Here is a 21,604-nt window from a genome sequence, read left to right as displayed (position 1 = left end):
ATATATATATATATATTTTTTTTTTTTTTTTTTTTTTTTTTGCTTATTGAAATTTATGCCTGTTTTTAAGACTTTTTTTAAATTGCTTGCATTATGACATTATTTTCACAACAATAACAATTACAAAACTGTAACAGTAATTAGAATCACCATTTGAGAATAATGGGAATTACAAAAACTCAAAAGTAACAGGTAGCCAGAGCAATCGGGCAAATTGTGGCTGAGTGTTGGCTCACTCGGCTGTGTTCTGGCAGCGGCTCACCAAAAGTGAGTCAGATCTGGCCTAGTAATGGTTGCCCGATTTGGGCTGAGACACAGCACATTTAGCCACATTCGGCCCGACTATGGATCATAAGTGCTGGCCTCATTTTGGGTGAGATATGGCCATACAGACCTGGACCAGTTTAGGTTGAGTGCTGGGGGTGGACAGATTAGGGACTGGGCCACGGGGTAGGGTAGAGATGCCTTTTCAAGGTGGGTCACCTTTTAACAATGTTGCAAATTGGTCTGACTTTGTCATAAAATTATGTAGCAGTGACCCCTAAACTTAAACGTAATATCTTTTAACATAACACACACACACACACACACACACACACACACACACACACACACACACACGCACACACACACACACACTCTCACACACACACACACACACACACACACACACACACACACACACACACACACACACACACACACATAATTAACTAGGCTAAATTGCAAATGATTTATCTTTTAAAAAAATATACTTTGGAAGATCAGTTGTAAAGCCCTTTCCCTGTCAACTTTGTTATTTTTTGTATTTCATTATTATTTCAATTCCTATTATTCATTTATTTTTTAGCTTTTTTCCCCACATTCTCTCTTTTTCTTCTCAACTTTGGTGATTTCATCATGGAGGTTGTTTGTTTCTTTAATTAATCCATTAAATGTAACTAAATTTGTTAATTAATTTCACTTAATGAATTGACAGCCTGTCTGCTAATCTTCAACATTTTTTACACTAAACAGTATACCTTTGTAGTGAACTATATGTAGAGTTTGCTACGATAAAAATGCTGTTTAATAAGACAAGGTGGTGAAGAGAATGTTGCAATAGGTAGGACTCATTTTTGAAATTACCACCAGCCTATATCAACAAATGTGTAGCATTACAATTTAATAATATATTTTGTATATTGTGTAAAGAAAATGTAAAAAGTCGATGTTTTTGATCAAATTAAAACTCTGAAGGCCGTCCACTGACATTGGTGCCATTATATGATTGGTTTACATGACATCATCCAGTTTGACCGTTACGCTTTCTCCAAAGGGAGAGCCGGTTGGTATCTCCTATCTAGATGTATCAGGGGAATTCGGCTATTAAAAACATTCTAATTGAATTCTGTTCAAATGAACGAAATTATTAAAATAAACATTCCTTCATTTTGCTTAACGAGATTCAAAGATCCAAGTCAGTCTGGAGCCCTGATTTAGTATTTTATATATGTAATTAATTTAGATAACTTTGTAGACATCTGTTTTCACTTTGATATTAAGGGATTTTTCTGTTAATTATTGTCATAAAAACCTCATTTAATCTACTTTGATTCTGTGCTGTAAGACATGAAGACTTCTTAGGAAGATGAATACTTTATAATTTATAGGCACTGTACCATTTGTAACAGACAATATTGTCTTTCAGGTCACCTATTTTGGACTGGCAGGGGGTCTGATTTTAAAAGAAACTGTCTGGAGAATAATGCCAAAACTAATGACGAACCAACTGGCGAAGCAAATTAACTGGCGCGGAGTGAATGGGAAGTATGGCTTTGAAGTTCAAACCACTTGCCATTAAAGATGTTGTCATCAGTAAGTTTTATTTGTGTATCATAGTGTTAATTCATTTTCATCGTTATAGGAAACACATTTACGCTTTCTTGCCGAGAGTTAGATGAGAAGGCTGGTAACACTCTCATGTCTATATGCTAGATATGAAGCTGGAACCAGGAGATGGAACTTAGTGCAGCGTAAAATAATAATACATTTTTAAATAATAATAAAAACAATTTAGTAATGAAAAATAACCGTATAAGGCATATCAATAAAATAAAGATAAAATTCTAACAATATACACAGCTCTTTAATAAAGTAAAAGTATTTCTTATCAGAATACTCTGTTAATCAATATAATAATCGGAAGAAAACTTGATTACTAAAATAGCTGTAAGCTGTACCCATTTACAGGCTGTGATTCTTGTCAAAGTACTGACCATGCAGGGTACCCAAACGTTTGTTATGGGCCTTTTTCTTTTTTGTCATTTTGAAACTATAAAATATGTCAATTGTATTTATTTAAAATAAAATCTACAACACAATAAAGTCTGCAAAAAGTGAAGGGGTCTGAATATTTTCTCAAACGACTATATAACCCCGGAAAGTGCTAGTTTTTTCTCATCTTTTCCAGTCTTTATGCTAAGTTAGAATAACCAGCTTCATGTTTGAACAGGAAAACTTGTGCCATATTCACCTGATTGATCAATTATTTTTCTTTCTTTTTTTTTTTTTTTAAGAATCTGTGCGAAGAAACGCAAGTACTGCCAGTGCATCAGACAGAACCAGCCATTGAAAAGTTCATAAAAAGATGGCTGCAGCTTGCATCTGACAGAGATGGGTGAAGAAGAGAGCGGGCCCTAAAGCAAGCAAATTCTTTCTAAGGTATGTTCCAAATGTTGTTACCATTTACCAGTTACCATTCATGTCTTTAGTCTGAGATTTCTGAGATCTATCTGACTAACTAACCATATGTGTCATTGTCTGTGCCCACTCTTATCTCTCTCTTTCTGTCAATTTGTCTCTCTTTTAGGGTACACTTACTTGAGGAGGGTCCTGAAGTTTTCTAGTTTTTTTTGTTTTGCATTTGTTCATGCCACTTTTTGCTAGTTCATATAAAGCTATATGTTAATGTTAGGGTTCAAATAAATTCTCATATTTCTCATATTTTCATGGTGTCATTTTTACTTGGGGGAAAAGGAGCACATATGGATGTTATGGGGTACGCATGGGGTAATACATGGTGTAGTATGTGGGGATGCCATGAAACCCTCAATCCTTGTAAACTTGACATATTTTCAAAATTCTTAAGGCCAATATAAACTAATTTGTTTAAGCTTATAGTCCCCCTCCACTCCAGTTTGTTTTGCTTATTGTTTCTTCATATAGATGTTTAAGCTGATGTAATGACGTATGTTCAGTGTTGCCAGAAGGCTCTGAGCGCATAACACCTACAGTACACCAGCGTGAAACTTAAAGCCTCCACATTTAAAGCCTCCAAAGCCTGAGAATGGATTTTACATTGAAAAAAGCTTCCATTTTGCAGTTCAACTTTTGAAATGAAAAATATTTGCATATTAAGTTTGGTTACACTTTATTTTAAGGTGTCATTGTTACAGTGTAATTATACATTTTAGTACTGAGTTATATTAATTAACAACATGTACTTACTATAGGGTTAGGGTTAGGAATATGGTTTGGTTTAGGGTTAGTTGCATGTAATTATGCATAATTTACTGTTAATACTACATTAAGTACATTAAGGACACTGTAAAAGGTGGTAGTAGATGCCATCTTAAGGATTTTAAAATGAATGTGGAAAAACATCAGAGAAAAATTATTCAAAGCTCTGTTTTTATATAAAAACTGGAAGGAGTCTTTATTAAACAACATACATTTTAGTAGTTTTTGGTAACAAATTCATTACATAACATATGTTATGTGTTATACTGAACACAAAATGTTTTCAATTCTGTTGTAGATTAAGTGCAAGTATATACTTAATTTAGCAAACAAGCTAATATTGCTTTGGCAAAATGTCTTTTGTTGTTCTTAGAATATATGTAGATGTAGATGTAGTTTTGTATTTCATATATATTTCTCTTTGGTACCCAGACTCGGGCCAGTCCCGGCTAAGTGTACAATTTTTGTTGCCGTGATTGTGGTCCTATGCCGGCAGTGTCAGCTCAGTTTTGTATTTCATATACATTTCCCTTTGGTACCCAGACTCGGGCCAGTACCGCCTAAGTGTAACATTTTTTTTGCCGTGATTGTGGCCCTATGCCAGCAGTGTCGGCTCAATTTTAGCACCCGGACATGGGACAGTGTACTTGGGCCGATTCATTGCCGTGTTTCACAAGAGTCCGGCAACCGCAAGTGGGCCGTGTTATTTCTTCTGGCCTGCCGGATCTGGGCCATTATAGGGCCAAACCGTTTTGGCTACCTGGGTAACATTTTAGCAATGAGAAATTGGGGGGGTAATGTGCTTCATTTTCTTGAAAGTAATGTCACAATGCAAAACAGTGATTCATTTTCGATTTTCCCAACTCTGAGTTAATGTTGCTAGTGAGTCATGTTACAATAATATGCATAGTCATTCATTATGACATCACCTTTGGATTCAATGTAACAAAAATACAATTGATAAGAAGTGTGTACGTCATTAAACAAATGAAAAACAGATTTCAACATTTGAGTGCATGACTCCAATTGGCTATTTGTTCCGAAGTTTTTCATAGTCTTGCGTTTACACTAGGGGGAAGATCTTTCTCTGGAAAGAGCGGCACAAATTGAATCAAAATGCCTCTGTTGATTAAGATGAGAAATGTAAACCCACACACATGTGTTTGGTAATGCAGAACACTTCTGCCACAAGAGCAAGACCCGCCATATGGATTAGGTTACACTTAAACTTAAATAATCTAAGTAATTATCCGACAGTTTAGATTCAGCATCTGGATGCTATTAGAGCAAAGTTAAATAGAATGTCAACTAATTGTGAGAACTGCACTTCATTCTTGTCTAGTGTGCACTCTATGCATGAATCAGCCAGACATCATGATATGTAGTTATAGTGTGGATGCCCAGAAGGGACATCTTCATATGACTTCATACACTGTAAATTGTCCTGCAGTTTGTGCTATAAGAATGATGTTATCTGATATTATATGAGGTTTGCTATTTAAATTAATCATAAAATACAATAACAGAGGGTAACCATTGCCTTTTATTATGAGCATGTATAGCATGCTAGCGGTGGCATTAGCGCTATGAATGCAGAATGTAAACACGAAAAATTACACTTTATCTACTGCATATATTAATTTACATCACCATAGTGTGGTTAAAACAGCATATTTAACTGATCTCATGTGGATTCTACAGAATGAGGCATGTAGTCATTGATAACACATTTTAACATGACAGTAGTTAATGTTTTAGATGTAGTCTGTTGACAGGACAGTGCGTGTCATATTTAATCATACCTGCCAACACTCCCGATTTTACCAGGTTTCTCCCATTTTTCAACCCCTCCCGCTGTACTCCTGATTTACAATTCCTCCTGATAAACTCACGATTTTCTGCCTCCACACTTTGCTCCTGAGAATGTATTAGAACTCCATAAAATACAGGACACCATTTGTCTCATTAGCTGGTCAGATAGCATCAAGGCGAAATCGTTCCAGATCGTTAATTTAACATTGATATAAGTTGGTAATTTTTCACATGGTGGGTAAGGGGTTGTCTGAAAAGTTCATACATTGTGCTAAAACTAAAAAAATGTTTATTGAAAAACAGAAGGCTCAATATAAATGTTCAATAAGATGTATGAGATTACACAGATCCAACAATGTATGAATACAATCACTGAGTCATAAAAAAAGAAGTACAGGTGAAGGGAAAAAATAATTAAAATAAAGTAAATAAAAAAAAAAAACATAAAAATACATATAAACCAACACAGATGTATACGTAAAGAAGATAAAGAAACAATAAATCTTAATAAATAGTAAACGAAATAAATCGAAGATATATCTATCTATCTATCTATCTATCTATCTATCTATCTATATATATATATATATATATATATATATATATATATATATATATATATATATTATATATATATATATATATATATATATATATATATATATATATATATATTTTTTTTTTTAATATCTATGTTATCAGGTTTTGAGTGTTCCTACAGGCTGCAGTCAGGCTTTATGACTGAATGTAGGCCTGCCTTTGTCTCCTATTATGAGGCCCAACAGAGCTTTTGTGGGATCAGCTAGACTGTAAGGTGCGTGAGAAATGCCCGACAAGACAGCCACATCTATGGCAACATGAAGCGTGGGGTAAAATGTCACCTGAGTATCTGGACAAACTGACAGCTAGAATGCCAAGGATCTGCAAAGCTGTTATTGCTGCACGTGGAGGATTTTTTTGATGAGAACTCTTTGAAGTAGATTAAGAAGTTCTGAACATTTTTTTTCAAATTGTAATAGTAATTTTTCACATTATTAATGTCCTGACTATACATTGTGATCAGCTGAATACCACTTTGGTGAATAAAAGTACCAATTTCTTTCCATAAGAGCAAAATCTTTACATTATTCAAATTTTTTGGCCGCCAGTGTATGTCATACAAATATTTTGTAGTAGTAGCTCTTGGTATACAGAAATAATTTCTTGAATTATGCACAAAATTGTATTATGGATTGTTGTTGTTACATGACCAATTTTGCTGTTACTTGTTTTATGTGTCATTGTTGTGTTGTGATTAGTGTGGCATGTGTGTTATTTATGTAGAATGTACAAATGCAATGTTGCTTACTGCAGCATGTACAGAGGTGACGTGTGTTGGGGTCTCCTCCAGCAAGATGCTCTCGTCTTCTTGAACTACTCTCTGCCGAACCCAGAGGATGCGTAGAAGAATGTGGCTCAATGCATGTGGGGGTAGCTGGTAGGGGTGAGTTCATTCTGCAGGCCTGCTGTGAGATCGCTGCTCTGCAATGCAAGCTTCCAGGACTGTAAACCTTCTGGACTAGGACCTGCACCTAAACCTGTCTGCAGGTACTGGAGACATGATGTTATGAATACCAACCAAGTTGTTTTTATTCTGGTCTTAAAAGGCTATCATAAGGCCTGTTAAAGTCTATTTAGGTTAATGCTCAATGGATATAAGTTTCCAGTGGTCTATTATTAAACCATTACAATTAATATTTTCATAAAATGATTAAAATTCATTATTAAAATATATATATATTTTTATTACATTTCAAGAAATAAGGAAATACATTCTGTGCTGGTGATGGGGGCAAATGGTCATTCAATGAAATTATGAGGGTGTTGCAGCACCGTGATTTATCTTTAATGCGACCCGAGCGTGACTGCTGTGTGCATTTTCTATTTCCCTTTTTGACTTGTAACTATTAGCACAAACATGCAAAATAAACAAACAAATAAATAAATTCTAGAGCAAATAGTTTTCCTAAAAATGTTTGTGTCCTCATATGTGGGTCTATGTTACGAAATTTTAAATAATACCAAGTTATAGAAAGTCAGTTTAAAAAAAAAAAAATCAAATTGTTTGTTTCCAGGAGTGTTGGCTATTCATGTTTTTAAAACGTTACGGACATTACAGCTGATTTTCTGTAAAGCTGTGCAAATAACAATTATTTTACTTGATTTGTCTTATGTTACAATGTTTTATGCTACTTTGGCAACAAAATCTCAATGTTCTCTCTTTGCACAGTCAAACAAACAAGTGACAGCCAGTGCTGAAGCATTTTATCAATCAGAAATGAGCATAATTAATTATGTAATGGCCAGCATTGTCCAATCACTGCCAACCATGTTGAAATAAAATGTAGCATCATAAATTCTTAATCAATGTACTGATTACCATTGTCCCATGTCTGCCAAATTTGTTAAGAGGTCCAAACATCATCTGCAGCCTGACACAGATGTTAGGAGTGAATGCACTTAGCTGCATAGGAAAGCTATAGGATGCTTCCTTGCTCCCTATTTAGTGAATGACTTAACCTCCAGTATGCTGTCTGTCTGCACTGGTCTCACCTTATTTTTATCCTAACAGCCTCTAAAAGCAAAATTTTCCATCTGTTGGATGCACCCATTGATTCTCAATGTGATAATGCACAGTGAATATAGGATTTCGAAGGAAAAAATAGCCCTGTTGTCCTCAGCCCTATTGGTCATTGTGTTTAACAGTGTGCCGTTTTGCAATAAATCAATGACATTTTCAAAATGGTATTTTGGATGAAACTAGAGACTCTAGTCTTTTGACTCAAACAGGTTTCAAAGTAAAAAAAATAAATACCAGATGCATACTTACCAGATGCATTTTTGTTGGCGTTTCTCCTAAAGACAAACTCTACTGTGATCGATGCCATGCTGTTTTGTCACATTACTCGGTGCGTCAAAAGTTTAACCCTTTAATGACAGTCCAGAGTGTCCTGAACTAAGATTAGTCTGTTTAAATGAAATAATGTTTTGTCTTCGCTATACACTATGCATAATTTTATGTACGTGCATGAGGACGCGGGGCCGCACAAGGTTAATGAATTTTAACTGTACAGTAATACAAATATATCATTATATGAAATCATTAAAATATGTTTTTTTTTTTTTTTAATGTAGTAGTAGTAGTAAATTATAGTAGTAAATAATAAAAAATAGTAATACAAAATAAAAATAAATAACAGTAAAACAATTTTGATCGCACTTCTCTGTGCTAATAAATTTTACTTCTCTGGCACTATTGCTAACACCTAAAAAAGTAAGTGTACAACCCTGACATACCTAATATAGTACATAAAAGTACAGTGGATTTCTTTCATGTTACTTTTTTATTGTGGGCAGTTCACCTTTATTTTAGAATACAATAGAGGCAAATGGGATAGTGTGGGCGTTGAACGTGATCAGGACATGACCTAGGGCAGATTCAAACCAGGGTTTCCATGAGCTAACAGGTCTTAAATGGTGCAAGTGCATTACCTTCTGTGTCACATCTCTAAACTTTTATGCAACTTTTTTTATCATATTGGCAGCATAAAACATCATCAACATTTGTCGTGTGCAGCCAGGACATTCTGCAAAATACCTCTCTTTGTGTTCCACAGAAGACAGAAAATAATCTAAACCTAACTGATAGTGTAATTAAAGCAGATTTGAGGTGAAAACACAGTAGCTGAAGCAGCCATGTCATTTCGTGGTGCTTTTATGACACTTTTATGACATTTTGGGTTAAGTGTGGACTCACATGTTTTGCTGATCTCAAACCCTGGTCTTCCGCGGTCATAGTCCAACACTCTACATGGGTTGCCTTAATGAAAATTCTCCTTAATTTATGATTTTTTTTCAAAACATTGACGAATAATTTCAAATGCTGTCCGTCATTTTGACAGATAAAAAAGAAACAAGAAAATAATTTTGATCTAGAGCACCTGATCCTAATATGAGTCTCTTTTAACCACATCTGTTTGTATTTCAAAGGAAAATGTTGTATCAAACCTTATACAGCACAAAAAGCATAAGACATTTTTTTTTTACACCATTATGGATGCTACACCCCTAAATGTAGCCCTTCTACTTCTGAAATGAAATCTTTTTTGATGGATAAATATAGACCATGATGGAAATTTTACAATTCAGTCCGTCAGAGTGACGGATAAAGATTTTGTATATATGCAGTTTTTTATTTTATGCAAGCGTCTAAATGTACACCCTCATCCAGATTATGAAATTGAACAAATGTATGTGGAGAGGACCACCCTGCCGCCATACAAATGTCCTCCAAGAACGCACCTCTAGCCAAAGCCCATGAGGATGCCATGCTCCTCATAGAATGGGCTCGAATACCTGAAGGCGACGGTAAACTGCATGCTCCGTAAGCACATGAAATTGCATCAGTAAGCCAATGAGACAGCCTTTGCTTGGACACTGAAACACCTCTGTTGCAGCCACCAAAGCACACAAACAACTGCTCTGACTTACACCACTGGCTAGTACGGTCAACATAAATTCGCAGCACCCGAACTGGGCTAATCATATGCAATCTTTCATGCTCCTCCGACTCAAATGGGGGAGGATAGAAAGCCTGATAATTAATAGTCTGCAAGCAAAATGATTTAGAAACGACCTTAAAAATAATAGCCCGAATAGAGGTCTTAACACCAGTCTTAAACACCCTGGTGCAAAAATCCATACTTAAGGGTTTGATCGACAGGGCATGCAAATCATCAACCCTTTTTAAACGATGCCAATGCTACTAGCAGGTTTGTTTTAAGAGTCAGAAATATATCAGCAACTTTTGCCAAGGGCTCAAACAGAGCACCCGAGAGCACCTCTACAACAACAGATAAATCCCATAAGGGAAAGCGGACAGGACAAAAAGGTCTAAGCCTGTGTTCCGCCCATAACTTCCACAAGTCAGGCCGGGGATGCCAAATGCTGCCCAAGCTTGTGACAACATGTCTGTTCTGACTGGAATCTCCCAAGGCATTTCCTCCAGGCGAAAGACCAGAGTCGAAAACCATACTTGAAATGGCCAAAACGGCGCCACTAACAGAAGCAAACCCGATCCTCCTGAACTCTCTGCAGAACTGAGTGCAGCAGACTGATCGGTGGGAATGCATAAAGATGCATTAATGGCCACTGATGCGACAATGCATCAGTGCCCAGTGGTGCCGGGGGTGAGAGAGAAAACCAGAGGGGACAGTGTGACGTCTTACTCGAAGCGAACAGGTCCACTTATGCTCTGCTGAACCTTCTCCAGATTTGTTCCATAATCTGAGGATGTAATGTCCACTCTCTGGGCATCAAGCCCTGTCTGGATAGGAGATCTGCCCCCAAATCCAACCGGCCCGGGACATGCACAGCTCGTAGAGATGGCACATTGTCCCGTGCCCACAGAATAATGTGACGTACCAGTCTCAGCATGGCATGAGGCTCCTCCCTGGTGATTGATGTAGGACACTACTGTCCTGTTGTCCGACCAGATGAGGACATGGCTGCCCTGAATCTACGGGAGGAAAATCTTTAATGCCAGCAGCATTAATGACAGCGGAATCAGCGATCATGAGCCCCAAAAGCCCATGAAATGTTCTCGCAGGCAGAACGCGTCCCACTCTGAACATTGCTAGACACTGGCGAAATGACACAACGCGAACTGGAGACAGGCGACCCTGCATTGCTCATGAATCCAGCTCCACCTCTAGAAACAGAGTCTGTTGCACTGGCAACAAGACACTCTTGTCTAGGTTACACATATCTCTAGATCAAATGGCTGAGAATGACATCTCGATGTTGGGTAGCCAAAGTCTCTGAGTGGATAAACACCAAACAATCATTGAGATAATTCAAAACACGTATGCCTTGAAGCCTCAAGGGTGTCAAAGCAGCATCCATGCATTTTGTGAAAGTGCGTGGTGCCAGTGCAAGTCCAAATGGAAGGACGCAAAATTGATACACTTGCCCCAAAAAGCAAATCGGAGAAAGCGCCTGTGTTTCGGCGCAATCTGAATATGGAAATAAACGTCCTTCAAATCTGCTGGCACAAACCAGTCCCCTGGCTGCACTTGTAACATTATTTCTGAGTCAGCATTCTGAACTGACATTTCATTAGAGCGAAATTCAAATGTCTCAAAATCCAGAATGGGACGCAAGCCGCTGTCTTTTTTTGGGACCAGAAAATAATGGCTGTACAAGCCACATTCGCTCTGAGAAGGGGGAATCTCCTCTATTGCCCATTTATCTAAGAGAGAGTGATTTTCCTGCATCAAAAATGGGGCTTCCTGAACAGAAAACATTTGGAACAACTCCATTGAACACCTGCGGAGCCCACCTGAATTGAATTACATAACAATGCTTTATCATTCATAGGAACCCAGTTCGAAATGCCCTACAGCTGCTGCCATGCTGACAGATAGGTAGACACCTACATTAATGCATGGTTCTTGCCTGCAGCTTGACCTGTAACCACTAGATGGTGCGCTTGGCTTACTTTTGGCGACTGCCCCAGAACCAGCCACACAGCAAAGGGAAGCCTTCGCTCCTCCAATACTGTGGCTGGTTGAAGGGAACTTGATACTGTTTTTGCCTTTATTGTATTGAGGCATAAACGATGGCCACCTTGAAATATATCTACATTAGGGCTGTGACAGAATAAACCTTTTCCCTGATATTTGAATGGGAAAAGTGTATGAACATTGAAGGGAATGTTTATTTAAGAAAACTAGTTTGCCACAACAGCCCCAGCATTCTTTATGGGGGGATGACATGTGGTGCTTATGTTCACTGTGTGTTTTTGTGTACACTTTTGCCTGATGAACATTGAATTCTGTTATGCATGTCTCAAAACCTTTGGCCATGGAGACAGAGGCCGAATTCGATCAGACAATTATAAAAAAGTCACTCTGAATGTATTTACAGCAGTTGGATGCCAGATAAACCATCTTATCTAGCACAAAATGGGGAAGAATGTGCAAAAATGAAGGGGAATTGATAGCAAGCAGGCTCACCACAATGGCCCCAGCATTCTTATGGGGGGACAACATGTGGTGTTTATTTTCACTGTGTGTTTTGTGTACACTTGTGCTCAATGAACATAGAATTCTGTTATGCATATCTCGAGACCCTTGGTCATGGAGACAGAGGCTATTTTTATTTTTTATGTTCACTCCCCAGCAAGTTGTGGGGGAAAACAGAACCATATTCTGGTTGTCGGACATTGAGGAATGTACAATGGCAAAATCATTCCGATACTGACCGAAGGGCAAAACAGGAGAGAAACGGATACGTTTACATGGTCCAATTTCATTCACTGAATGGGGGCTCATCCTTTGTTATACAGCAAGCACATAGGCTCAAGTGTAGACCTATTTATATCGTACATTGAGTTATATTACGTGTGCCACAAGACCCTTGGTCATGGAGGCAGAGGCCAAACTCAAGCTGAAAATATTCAATGCTTGTTCACCAGCGTAAATTACGTGGGAAACTGAGCTAAATTTGTGTACCGAAAAACGGGATAGACACTAAACCGATCTCAGCATATAATGGGGGAACAACGTGTAGTACCCGGATAGCACGGAACACCCTCACGAACAAAATCATCGCCTTGACCAACTCGTTTCCCATCGCCAGCCATAGGGGGAAAACACGAGGGAAATTCCAAACAGAGCTGATATTAGCTCAAAGTCATTCCTTACCACGATGCACTTGGTTGGACTGCAAAACCATTGTGTGTATATCCAACAGCGGACGAAAAGAGCGACATCCATGCTGCCACTGAATAATCGAGCGGAGATAGCAGTGCGCATCTCTTGTCTTGCCAGAATGCCCGCGTGGTCCACGAACGAGCGAAACATAAAAGAAACAAGTTAAAATACCTTGCCTCTCCTGATAGAATCCCGACAGAATAATGGCACCAATGAAGCACTCCTTGCGTTGACACGCCATCACTCCATTGGGGAATATTCTCTTATTCCAGCCTCATCGATCTGCGGATGGGCCTATGTATTAACCCCTCTACCAAGAGCAGTTTGCTTCAAACGGGAAAGGGAGAGAGAGAAAGTCTGAGGCCGCTCCTCCATTGCCTTATTCATGTGCATTCTCACAGAACAACACAGAAAAATATAATAGGGACAAAGGGGCCAATTTGTTCCTTACCTTCCAACAACAAATTCTCTCATACAGCATTTTTTAACGCTGTACGAGAGATGGCGACGGCTCAAGATGCGCATGGTAACTTTTTCGCAAGCATTGTTCGTCAGAAAATGGCCGCCAAGCTAGGCCTCAGAGCATGTCCGAGGCTTGCGCTTTTGCTCAGGGGGAGGGCGACAAACATGAGGAAGAACCCGATGTCCGTTCACACTCCAAACTAATATTCCTCACTTCGATTTGAGTCATTGGAACAAACATGGGCTTAGACAAAATCGTGCACTTAAGAACAGAAAATCTGACTCGATGGTGCCAAAACATCGCTTTTATGAAGCCCGTGATGTAGCTCCCTAGGGGCGTCACATAAGCACAACCAGCCAATAAATTGGCGTGACTGTACAAGGGCTTCAGACCACGTGACACTCAGGGTGTGTCCCAATGCGATTATGCAGCTCGTGTTCCTATGAAAGGGAACTGTTTAGAAAGAGAATCTGACCTGTACTCATGATTTGTGTGAAAGTAAATAAATGTATTGTTGTAGCGCCTCTAGTGTTTATTTCACCAGAAAACTGCAGGTAGAACATGGCATGTTATTTTAACGTTTTAACTATGCGACCAGGTTGATTTAAATACACACTGGTCTGTTGTTTCACAGGGAGCACTGTCTGGCAGTGAAGGAGCTGTACTGTTACAAAGAGTGGCGTTCTGCAGAGGAAAGATTTAATTGAGGGTTCCCACACAACCTGAGCATCACTCTCCCAGAATGCACCTTTCTACCCAGCCAGCAAACAGACCCGTCCTCATGTACAGCTGTTCCATTTGTTGGTAAGACAGTGGTGTAGTAGTGACCGAAGAGGTGGGCATACTGTGATTTTTTTTTTTTACTTAGAACTTAGAACTCCAACTTAGAAATACACATTGAAATATCATGAGAAAAAAGGCACCACTGACTGCAGTAATAGTCAGAAAAAAATGGCATTTGATATAAATACGATAATATGAGTTAATTTGATATTAATTGGTCCAGCATGTGGGCACACAGTATTTTCACAAAGTTTAATTGCATGAATTGTATTTAAATGCACAAATATTTTTATGTTTAGCGGGCTAGCAGTAAAGTAAATGTACAGCGTAAATTGACCCTTCGCTAAGCTCCATCCCTCTTAGTTACGGTTGCTCGCTCTGACATGCTCTGCAGAACTCCCCATTGGAATGAATGGGAGATTGCCATGAACGACACTGTTTTTGGCTAAATATTATCATAAATGGAATGGATATTATTTTTTATGTGGGCTGGAATGGAGTGACATTGTAATGCATATTTTTTGTAAAAGAAATAGTTAAATTACACATTAATTTGATTGCAAACTGTACAGACTGTGAATCAAAATCAAGGCAAACGATTATTACAGTCACTTGAAAAGAGAAACACTTAATTTAATAGTGATTATACATCAAATAACATTAGTGTAAGTGAACAGAGCTGTTTAGAATGTTTCATAACACCCTCGTTTTGATCCTGTTGTAAGGTCCACCTATTGGTCCAATGGTGGCATCCAGTAGCGTGGCTGAAGGTACCTGCGCATCACTGTCTTTTTATACGCTGTAAATAATACTTTGATTATTTGATTTGAGTTCCATGTTTTATTAATCTTATCATTAATTATTTTCTTTATTTCATCTGACTCCAATTATGAAAAACCTCGTTGATGTATCTAGCTCTGAATTTAAGTTTTGTATCTTATTATTTTTAGTAATTCTCTCTTCTAGACTGCATTTGTTATTTCAATGTTATTTGGGTCCTGTGCCGGCCGGACACAGGTCCTTTAACTACAAATTCATCAGTTTCAGATATTAGTACGTTTTAGACTAAGTCCTTATAGGTTCTTGGCTTTATACATTTAGTCTTATCTGGCTAAGTTCAGTAGATTCTCGACTCACCATTTAGCCCCAGTCAATTAAGTTCTGTTTTACAGATTCTCAGTCCTACTCTTAGGATTCCTGTTTAATTCTACTTGGCTAAGTTCTATTATAGATTTTCGGTTCACCGTTTAGCCTTTTAGTACATATTTAACTAATGGGTTACTTCTGAAGTAGCTTAATTAAGCCAACTCTGACCATAGATTTGTAGTTAATAAGAAATATACTAGAAAACAGTCATTCAGAATGAATCATAATAACAATTTATATTACCAGGTAATAGTAATACATTCAAACAATCCAATTAAAATAATAAATCAAACTCAAAGCTATCAGTGAACCAAGCATAATAATATAAAGTTGCATTCCATTCAAACATTTACCAAATGTAAGAAATTCATATTTCATACCTGGTAGATTAAAAATGACACACAATGTTTTCTGTGTCGGTCTTCTGGCTGCAGAGACTCTGATTCCTTTATCATCTCTCCTTAAATACCAAACGATTCTATTGTTATTTCAGATGTGTGTGTTTGATGTTATTCAGGATTTGGTTTACAATTTAGGGGTTTGAAGGTAGACCTTTAAAACTTGTGATTGAGTAGGTCGTTTGATGTTTACAAAGAATGCACCTAATCTGCATACAGCATCTGGTCCCTGTGAGAGACTTGGGAGAGGCAAGTCCCAGATAGAATACAGTATTTTACTAAGTTCTTAAATCTTGTGATTTGACTTTGCTGAAAGGGAATGAGACCATTTTACAAGATGCACTTTTTACACAGAGACCTTGAATGTTACCAAACATGTATGATCAAAAACCTTTTTACATTACAGTACATATTAAGTTAACTTTAGTTTTTAGATGGCCTGAGGTGAGGGGGAGAAGGAGAGGGAGGAAAACCAGATGGAAATGAGATTTGGGGTGCGTGAGTTTTTCCTCAGAGGGTATTATTTCGATGCAGCTGTCCCTTTTGTGTGTGAGTTTTATGACGATGTTATCTCACAAGTTCTTAACTTTCCCGGAAGTGATGCAGACAATTTTGTGCCAGTCTCACACTGTGAACTGTTTATTTTCTATCACTTTTACTGTGACTTAAAACAATACATAAATTAATTAACATTCAGTTATTGGCTTTAATTTACCTGGTCTCGTTGCAGATGTTATGTGTTCATTTGGGAATGAGGGCTGACATTTTAATCCTGAACATGCTTTTCTCAATATTTATTTAAATATATATATATATATATATATATATATATATATATATATATATATATATATATATATTTTTTTTTTTTTTTTTTTTTTTTTTTTTAAAGAAAGAAAAACATTGAAAGTATCCTCTCTGGATAACTCATGCCACTATTACAATTGACCTGGCAACAACACAATAAACAATTTAATCAGTAGTACAGTATGCAGCATTGTTGTCACATGACCTCATTACATTGCTTATAAGTGCCATCCAAAGATCTCTCGTCATCTTGCAATTGCGACTTTATTTTATGTAAATGCAAGATAAGAGCTTTACTTGCAATTGCTAGTTTTTTTCTCTCAATTGCTGAGATTAAGTTGGCACAGCTGGTTTCATATTGACAAATTCAGACTTAACGTTTCTATTCTGCCTTTTTCATGCCATGGAATAAAAAAAAAATAAAGGTAATTTTGACTTTATATCTCACAATTCTGACTTATTATTTCACAAGTCATATATCTTCTTATCTAAGAAATAAAGTCATAACTCCAAAACATAAAGTCGCAAGTGTGTGATAAAAGTCGCAAATTCGATTTTATTTTTGTTTTGCAATTGCGAGTTTATATCACGCAAAATGCGAGTTATAAAGTCAGAATTACCTCTTTTTGGTTTTATTCTGTGGTAAGATCCAGCTTCCATAAAAAATATCTTAATTCAAGAAGTCAAGTCAAAAACAAGATGTTAAAATTGCTATTGCTATTACTTTTCAATTCATTAATCGCACTGGAACTGAAAGGTCAAGTCGAGCCCATTGTATTGTTGGGTACAGTATTACATGCAGTGCACTTTGTTGTATACTGCACATTTTGGCAAATGTAGTAGATCATCCAGGTACTCTACAGTATGGATACATAAAATGTACATACTGTGATCAGTATGCATCCTTCATACTGCAAAATTAGTAAGAGTTGTATGTTAGTATGCTGTTCTAAATTAGACATAAACTTCCTAACTTAATCTTCCTGTGTGGTGCCATACAGCTCAATGTTTGTTTAGTTTTGATAATCCTGCGATATTTCGGGACAATTTGTCAATCATGTTCATAAAGCATCTGTACCATGAAAACAATGGGTGTTAGTGGAAACCGTAGCATATGGTCCTCAGAAGGACAATGCTGTAGGATTTATTTTGTTTGTTTTTGTGAAATGCCTCATAAGGAATGTTATGACACTGAACTTGTAGATAGATGAGATTAGGGTGGTTTATGGTCAAAGGGTGTTAGGAAGGTTCAGTAGGGGAGGAAAGACAGCTGAGTAAATGTTTCCCAGTTAAAAGTTTCCATGGCGTGTTTGTAAGCTTTATCTTACTCACAAATCACCAGTATTCAGATGTAGGAAACAACCATCAAATATGAGTCAAATGTGATATTGTGATGTGTGCATTCTTTATAAACCTGCATTACAGAAAACAAACTGGCTAATGTTTCATAAGTCAAGGTCCACTGAAAGCCAAACATAACTTTTATTTTATCCAGATATCAAGAAAGACCAAGTTACAAGTAAGTGTATATCTGATTTTGTATTCTTGTCACATACTGTATAGCAGGGCCCATCCCCCTGGGATCAGTACATTCTCCCTTCCCTCTTTTGGGCCACAAGGGGGCCCCCTATAACTGTCTAATTAAGCCATAACAACTGCCTGAGTCTTACTCCCAGCTTTTAGTGTGTATATATATATATAAAAATGTGTATTTCCTATTGACACACTAAAGCTGAAAATATAAATAACCATCTCAAGACAAATGTTTTTGTGAAGCATCTTCTGTGCCTAAAAGTTTTGCACAGTACTGTACACACACACACACACACACACACACACACACACACACACACACATATATATATATATATATATATATATATATATATATATATATATATATATATATATATATATATATATATATATACTGAACAAAAATATAAATGCAACATGCAACAATTTCAAAGTTACAGAGTTACAGTTCATTTAAGGAAATCAATCAATTGAAATTAATTCATTAGGCCCTAATCTAATCTAATCAATGCGTATGGAAAATTTCTGGGATCTTTTATTTCAGCTCATGAAACATGGGACCAACACTTTACATGTTGCGTTTATATTTTTGTTCAGTGTATATTAGAGCCCGACCGATATGGGATTTTTGAGACTGATACTGATTTTAGAGAGGGAAAACTCACCGATTACAGATATGCTGGCCGATATATTTAATTTTTGAGCTGGAATCAAAACAGACCTTTTCTATGTGAATTTTTTCTTAAACAAATATTTTTTATCAAAGAATATTTGACATTATTATTATACATTGTCAACAAATTCTAGAAATGAACACTGATAAAAATAATAAACAAAAATACAATAAATAGCTTAATAAACATCAGTACTGTATGTTTAGTATGTCAATTGCTGACCATTTAAATAAAGAATAAATAAAAATACAATAAATATCTAAATAAACATCAGTACGGTATGTTTAGTATCAGTCAAATGCTGACCATTAAAATAAAGAATAAATAAAAATAAAACAAATAGTTAAATAAACATCAGTACTGTTTAGTATCAGACTTTAAGGAATAATTGTGTTCAGTCGAAACATCCTACCTGTCAAGTTGTCCTACTTAATGCTAATGCACATGCATACATGGTCTTTGCATCATTTTTGTTAGGATTTTGGAGAACGCCCATAAATCCATGCTACCTGGACTGCATTGGTTTGATGTGAGGTAGGTATTACATGCATTTGTTTTTGCTAAACGGTTACTATATTTAAACTTAATTTTTAAAGCATATATTTATAATTGCAAAAGCATGATATTGAACTTATGCCATTGTTATTTAGTTGTTTTGGTTTGGGTTGTCCATGTAGCCAAACTTTGTTCATACCAGTACACGTTTAGGTCTTAGTTATACCGTTATTGCTAGGCACTAGCGATAGGTCTATATAAACACTGATAACTTGCTGCAGTAATGTCTATGACTGAATTGATTTGTCCCTTCTGACATTGTTAAACGAGGCAGATTTACAAACTATTTTCACTGATGGGTGACGTTTCTATCATTATAGTCTAAATGTGTAACATTGGCTTCATTAGTCTATACATGTGTTGCGCCTTACTGATGGCTACACCACACATTGTCCTTAATATTTTATCATTTGTACCATTTTTTAAATTTAAATTTAACACTATAAGACACTCAATTGGACAATTTCACTACATTTACACTTGTGTGTATTACATTTCAACAAAAATATTGCATCTATTTCTGTGTATTAGTCTACCCTCAGGAAATGTGTCCAGTGTCAAATTGGCCATTCGTTTCAGGTAGTCTACATGGATTGATCTTGCTTGGATACCTTAATAAATGTTTTATTATTTGATGTAAAATATAGTTGTTTTTGGCAGGTTTGATTTATATGCATTTTATTTTTAATAATTGCAATAGTTATGGAAAAGAAGTGGGATGAGGTTTATGCTTTGCTGTCTGTGGAATCATACACTGATGGATATGATAAAGCCCAGAGGTAGAACCTCAGAAGATAAGCCACCAAATTCAAAATCAAGAGACTAGAAGATTTGATCTTCAGTTATACAAGTTTTTAGCAAGTCCTATTAATGCACATCTGACCTAAGGGATTTCACTTTACACTTAGATGGAGAACTCCTGTTTGGAACCAGGAGGGCTATCAAGAGTATAGAGGAGGCCAGGAAACTCTTTAATGAGTTTCATTCAACTCAGATTGTTGGGCACACAGGCATAATCAAAACCAGATCTGCCATTTCTTCCAGATTTTACTGGCATGGCATGTCAGTTGACATTGACAATTGGGTATGTGTTTTCATAGTTAGCTTATTTTTTCTAAATATCTGTTTTACAGTATAGCTATTGACAGATTATTTTCTAAAAGGTGTTGGAATGTGACAAGTGCCAAAAGGTTGGAAAACCATTGACTGCTATGGATGCATTATAGTGCATTAAGGTAAAAGAGTGCAGTAGCATTTCAATATTGAGCAGTGCAATTACAAGTACATATGAAATTAACTTTAACAGGTGGATTCTTTTTTGCAGGTGTTTGCTGTCTGAGAGCTGATTGGGATTGACTTAACTGGACCACTCCCCAAAACTGCAGACGGCTTTCAGTACATTCTCACAGCAACAGACTATTTTTCAAAGTGGGTTGAGGCCTTTCCTGGAAAAAAGACGGTGTGGTTGTTTCAAGGAGCACAATACTTGTTGACCCCTCTCCAAACATAGCGCTTATGGTTGTGACCATAAAGCTCTATTTTGGTCTCATCACTCCAAATTACAGTGTGCCAGAAGCTGTGAGGCATGTCAAGGTATTGTTGGGCATATTGTAACCGGGCTTTTTTGTGGTATTGGCTTCTTTCTGGCAACTCGACCATGCAGCTCATTTTTGTTCAAGTATCGTCGTATTGTGCTCCTTTGAAACAGCCACATCGTCTTTTTCCAGAGCAGCCTCCGAGCAATTCTTCTGGCAGTTGTGGCTGAAATCTTTCTTGGTCTACCTGACCTTGGCTTGGTATCAAGAGATCCCTGAATTTTCCACTTCTTAATAAGTGATTGAACAGTACTGACTGGCATTTTCAAGGCTTTGGATATCTTTTTATATCCTTTTCCATCTTTATAAAGTCCCATTACCTTGTTACGCAGGTCTTTTGACAGTTCTTTTCTAATCCCCATGGCTCAGTATCTAGCCTGCTCAGTGCATCCAGAGAGAGCTAACAAACTCATTGACTATTTATACACAGACACTAATTGCAATTTAAAAAGCCACAGGTGTGGAAAATTAACCTTTAATTGTAAACTTTTGATCAGGGCCATTTGGGTGATTTCTGTTATCATTATGATTTAAAAAGGAGCCAAACAACTATGTGATAATAAATGGCTTCATATGATCA

At 36.9% G+C, this 21,604-nt stretch overlaps 1 long non-coding RNA gene and 1 pseudogene across 1 annotated transcript; both read left to right on the top strand.

Annotated features, from left to right (window-relative positions):
* Positions 1-21,604, top strand: part of LOC127432695 (muscle, skeletal receptor tyrosine-protein kinase-like) — a 73,428-nt pseudogene that overhangs the window by 35,084 nt on the left and 16,740 nt on the right.
* Positions 862-2,984, top strand: LOC127432678 (uncharacterized). The gene is made up of 3 exons (XR_007895780.1): positions 862-1,857; positions 2,559-2,703; positions 2,852-2,984. It is a non-coding gene; the product is annotated as an uncharacterized LOC127432678 (long non-coding RNA).

This window comes from Myxocyprinus asiaticus, chromosome 42 (assembly GCF_019703515.2).
Source record: "Myxocyprinus asiaticus isolate MX2 ecotype Aquarium Trade chromosome 42, UBuf_Myxa_2, whole genome shotgun sequence".
NCBI lineage: Eukaryota > Metazoa > Chordata > Actinopteri > Cypriniformes > Catostomidae > Myxocyprinus > Myxocyprinus asiaticus.
This window is presented reverse-complemented; position numbering and strand designations above follow the sequence as displayed.